The following is a 6,000-nucleotide window of genomic DNA, read 5'->3' as shown; positions in this document are numbered from 1 at the left end:
CCAATATATTCTTTGAATTCCCAGTCAGACAATGGCACTGTATACCAGTAGTAAAAATTGTGGGTGCACGTAACCCCAATATATTCTTTGAATTACCAGTCAGAAACTGGCACTATATGGCAGTAGCAAGAAATGAGGGTATTTGTATTCCCAATATACTCTTTGAATTCCCAGTCAGACAATGGCACTGTATACCAGTAGTAAAAATTGTGGGTGCACGTAACCCCAATATATTCTTTGAATTACCAGTCAGACACTGGCACTATATGGCAGTAGCAAGAAATGAGGGTATTTGTATTCCCAATATACTCTTTGAATTCCCAGTCAGACAATGGCACTGTATACCAGTAGTAAAAATTGTGGGTGCACGTAACCCCAATATATTCTTTGAATTCCCAGTCAGACAATGGCACTGTATACCAGTAGTAAAAATTGTGGGTGCACGTAACCCCAATATATTCTTTGAATTCCCAGTCAGAAACTGGCACTATATGGCAGTAGCAAGAAATGAGGGTATTTGTATTCCCAATATACTCTTTGAATTCCCAGTCAGACAATGGCACTGTATACCAGTAGTAAAAATTGTGGGTGCACGTAACCCCAATATATTCTTTGAATTCCCAGTCAGAAACTGGCACTATATGGCAGTAGCAAGAAATGAGGGTATTTGTATTCCCAATATACTCTTTGAATTCCCAGTCAGACAATGGCACTGTATACCAGTAGTAAAAATTGTGGGTGCACGTAACCCCAATATATTCTTTGAATTACCAGTCAGAAACTGGCACTATATGGCAGTAGCAAGAAATGAGGGTATTTATAACCCCAATATATTCTTTGAATTCCCAGTCAGACAATGGCACTGTATACCAGTAGTAAAAATTGTGGGTGCACGTAACCCCAATATATTCTTTGAATTACCAGTCAGAAACTGGCACTATATGGCAGTAGCAAGAAATGAGGGTATTTATAACCCCAATATATTCTTTGAATTCCCAGTCAGACAATGGCACTGTATACCAGTAGTAAAAATTGTGGGTGCACGTAACCCCAATATATTCTTTGAATTACCAGTCAGAAACTGGCACTATATGGCAGTAGCAAGAAATGAGGGTATTTGTATTCCCAATATACTCTTTGAATTCCCAGTCAGACAATGGCACTGTATACCAGTAGTAAAAATTGTGGGTGCACGTAACCCCAATATATTCTTTGAATTACCAGTCAGACACTGGCACTATATGGCAGTAGCAAGAAATGAGGGTATTTGTATTCCCAATATACTCTTTGAATTCCCAGTCAGACAATGGCACTGTATACCAGTAGTAAAAATTGTGGGTGCACGTAACCCCAATATATTCTTTGAATTCCCAGTCAGACAATGGCACTGTATACCAGTAGTAAAAATTGTGGGTGCACGTAACCCCAATATATTCTTTGAATTCCCAGTCAGAAACTGGCACTATATGGCAGTAGCAAGAAATGAGGGTATTTGTATTCCCAATATACTCTTTGAATTCCCAGTCAGACAATGGCACTGTATACCAGTAGTAAAAATTGTGGGTGCACGTAACCCCAATATATTCTTTGAATTCCCAGTCAGAAACTGGCACTATATGGCAGTAGCAAGAAATGAGGGTATTTGTATTCCCAATATACTCTTTGAATTCCCAGTCAGACAATGGCACTGTATACCAGTAGTAAAAATTGTGGGTGCACGTAACCCCAATATATTCTTTGAATTACCAGTCAGAAACTGGCACTATATGGCAGTAGCAAGAAATGAGGGTATTTATAACCCCAATATATTCTTTGAATTCCCAGTCAGACAATGGCACTGTATACCAGTAGTAAAAATTGTGGGTGCACGTAACCCCAATATATTCTTTGAATTACCAGTCAGAAACTGGCACTATATGGCAGTAGCAAGAAATGAGGGTATTTATAACCCCAATATATTCTTTGAATTCCCAGTCAGACAATGGCACTGTATACCAGTAGTAAAAATTGTGGGTGCACGTAACCCCAATATATTCTTTGAATTACCAGTCAGAAACTGGCACTATATGGCAGTAGCAAGAAATGAGGGTATTTATAACCCCAATATATTCTTTGAATTCCCAGTCAGACAATGGCACTGTATACCAGTAGTAAAAATTGTGGGTGCACGTAACCCCAATATATTCTTTGAATTCCCAGTCAGACACTGGCACTATATGGCAGTAGCAAGAAATGAGGGTATTTGTATTCCCAATATATTCTTTGAATTCCCAGTCAGACAATGGCACTGTATACCAGTAGTAAAAATTGTGGGTGCACGTAACCCCAATATATTCTTTGAATTCCCAGTCAGACACTGGCACTATATGGCAGTAGCAAGAAATGAGGGTATTTGTATTCCCAATATATTCTTTGAATTCCCAGTCAGACAATGGCACTGTATACCAGTAGTAAAAATTGTGGGTGCACGTAACCCCAATATATTCTTTGAATTCCCAGTCAGACACTGGCACTATATGGCAGTAGCAAGAAATGAGGGTATTTGTATTCCCAATATATTCTTTGAATTCCCAGTCAGACAATGGCACTGTATACCAGTAGTAAAAATTGTGGGTGTATATAGCCCCAATTCTATTGCTAGGGGACTTGCAGGGTATTTCTGGGGTGAAGGTGGGGGGGCACACCGTTGGAACGGGTATCGGGGTATATATCGGGTATACGGGAATACACTGACAGTGTATTCCATTCAGGATCCTGGGAAAGCTGGGTTGCGGCGATTGAGCCCGTCAGTGCCACGTTACACTGACAAGCTTCTCCCTGGAATTTAGCTCTTATAAGAGCTGTTGGTTGTCTTCTCCTTCCTATCCTAGCCTGTCCCTGCCTACCCAGAATCTAAGCCCTAGCTAGCTGGACGGAAACCTCCATCCTCGGTGAATTGCAAGCTCAGAATGACGCGAAGCTGGGCGTCGCTGTTCTTTTAAATTAGAGGTCACATGTTTTCGGCAGCCAATGGGTTTTGCCTACTTTTTTCAACGTCACCGGTGTCGTAGTTCCTGTCCCACCTACCCTGCGCTGTTATTGGAGCAAAAAAGGCGCCAGGGAAGGTGGGAGGGGAATCGAGTAATGGCGCACTTTACCACGCGGTGTTCGATTCGATTCGAACATGCCGAACAGCCTAATATCCGATCGAACATGAGTTCGATAGAACACTGTTCGCTCATCTCTACCAGTTAACCCAGGAAGTGCCAGGGCCCAACTCGGTTGCTGGGAGCTGACTTTACCAGTTTTGTTTTTTTTTGTTTTTTTTTAAAGTAGGCTGTTAACTGCTGGAATAACCCCAGCAGATAACGGACCCTATTTATTTATTTACTGGTCCCCACTGCAGGAGTGGGGGATTGGTATGTAAGCCCGGGATAGGCTGGCAGTTTATTCAGATCAAATAGATGTGAGCCGAAACTGCTATTATCCAACTCCGGGGTCTGATGATCAGAAGCCCAGGAGAGGTAAGCGAACATAATAAACTGTGTTACTTACCTCTCCTGCGCTCCGATGTTCCTTGTGGTCTTCGGCCTTCTTCAATGACTTCATGTGGGTAAGGCCAGCGTCGCAGCACATATTGACATTCGCATAACCCACATCTCGTCATCGAAGAGGGCTGAAGACTGAGCAGGGAGTGACATCGGAGCCCAAGAAAGGTAAGTAACATGTTGGTTTTTTTTTTGTTTGTTTGTCACCTTCCCTGGGCCTCCAATCATTATACTTGGGAATCTGAAAAGACATCCCCCTTTCCTGAGTATAATAATAGTTTTATAGTAGGTTGTGAACCCTAACTGCTATAGGAAATTATACCATGTGTAGGGGCTGCTATGGGACATTATACCTTGTGAAGGGGTCGCAGATTCCTCCTTCATTCTGCCTCCATTTAAAACAATTAATGCAGGACACTTAAAAAAAAAAAAAAAAAAAAAAAAAAAAAAAACATTGCTGGATCTTGCCACGGATTCTGCAGCTGATTCGGAGGTCGTAGCTTGAGACTCCTCACTAGTTAGACCCATTCATTGGACCTAAACAGTGGTGGAAATCCGCAAGGGCCTGCTGATGTTCTGCATCCACCATGCTGAACTGGAGGGCAGAAAATAAAAAGGAATCATGGGGCAACACAGTGGCTCAGTGGTTAGCACTGCAGTGCTGGAGTCCTGGGTTCGAATCTTGCTAAGGGCAACATCTGCAAGGAGTCTGTATGTTCTCCCTGTGTTTGTGTGGATATCCTCTCGTACTCCAAAGATATACTGATAGGGAAAAATGTAGATTGTGAGCTCTATATGGGGCTTACGATCTATATTAAAAAAAAAAAAAAAAATTAAAAAAAATCAATTTTATTTTATTTTTTTTATTTTTTTTGGGGGGGGGGTGTGTGTTTGCTGCCCTGAAAGGGGCCCGCTGATTCTCTGTTGCCCAAGGGCCCACAAAAACCTGGACCCAGCCCTGACTGTGTCCAGACAGACGGTCGATTATTAACTCTGTAAGTACATGAACTTCTTTTCAGAATTAAGCAGCTGCACAACATTATGCAGCTAAAAAAGCATGGAGCCAGCTGTTACAATAGCCAGAAATTCCCTGGTGCTGTGTACACAGCTATGGGAACCACCAGGATGCAGTTCAACTTCTGGCCCGGCAGGTATGTAATTCTTCAATGGCTGGGTAGTGTATGTGAAGACTCCTAGGCCTGTCATATGAATGTAACTATAAAGACTTACTCATGACAGGCCTTAATTGTTACAGTGCAATGCTAGTACAGTACAAGCAATCTAATGGTCACAAGTTCGTAGGGGTTAACAGTAAAAAACAAAATATATAAGTTTTAAATATTTAAAAACTCTAATATAATCTACCGTAATCTAATCTAAAATCTAAAAATTCAGATCACACCCTTTTATTAAAATTATATCTGCGTCTGAAAATGCAAGCGCAAACTCCACAGTAGGGGAAAAAACAATCAAAATGGCCAAATTGCTGTATTTTCGCAAAAAAAGTTAAACAAAAAGTTATCAAAACATCAGACATTCCCCAAAATGGTAATGGTATCAATGAAAAGTATATCTCCCCCCCCCACACACACACCCAAAGAAAAAACAAACAAAAAAAACCAAAAACGTATGTAGCCCCAAATATGGCAATAAAAAAAAAGTTACAGGTGTCAGATATATAAAAAGCAAACCTTGAAAATTGGCCATCACAGGGAGGGGTTAGGATTAGAGATGAGCGAACACTAAAATGTTCGAGGTTCGAAATTCGATTCGAACAGCCGCTCAATGTTCGTGTGTTCGAACGGGTTTCGAACCCCATTATAGTCTATGGGGAACAGATACTCGTTAAGGGGGAAACCCAAATCCGTGTCTGGAGGGTCACCAAGTCCACTATGACACCCCAGGAAATGATGCCAACACCTCTGGAATGACACTGGGACAGCAGGGGAAGCATGTCTGGGGGCATCTAACACACCAAAGACCCTCTATTACCCCAACATCACAGCCTAACAACTACACACTTTACACACTCAATACCACCTCTCTGACAGTAGGAAAACACCTTGAAACATGTGTATTTGGCACTTGCAGTGAGGAGAGCTTGTCACCAGCAGTGAATTTGGCCCTTGTAGTAAGTTGAGGTTGGCACCAACATTTGTTTTGAAAATCAGGGTGGATTGAGCCTCTAACCAGCAGAGTTTGGGCAAATTCATGGTGGAGGGAGCCTCTAAACACCCCAGTTTGGGCAAATTCATGGTGGAGGGAGCCTCTAAAAACCCCAGTTTGGACCAATTCATGGTGGAGGGAGCCTCTAACCAGCCCAGTTTGGGCAAATTCATGGTGGAGGGAGCCTCTAAAAAACCCAGTTTGGACCAATTCATGGTGGAGGGAGCCTCTAACCAGCCCAGTTTGGGCAAATTCATGGTGGAGGGAGCCTCTAACCAGCCCAGTTTGGACCAATTAATGGTGGAGG

Source organism: Leptodactylus fuscus, chromosome 7 (assembly GCF_031893055.1).
Source record: "Leptodactylus fuscus isolate aLepFus1 chromosome 7, aLepFus1.hap2, whole genome shotgun sequence".
Classification (NCBI taxonomy): Eukaryota; Metazoa; Chordata; class Amphibia; order Anura; family Leptodactylidae; genus Leptodactylus; species Leptodactylus fuscus.
The sequence above is the reverse complement of the archived record's forward strand: the minus strand, read 5'-3'. Positions refer to the sequence as shown.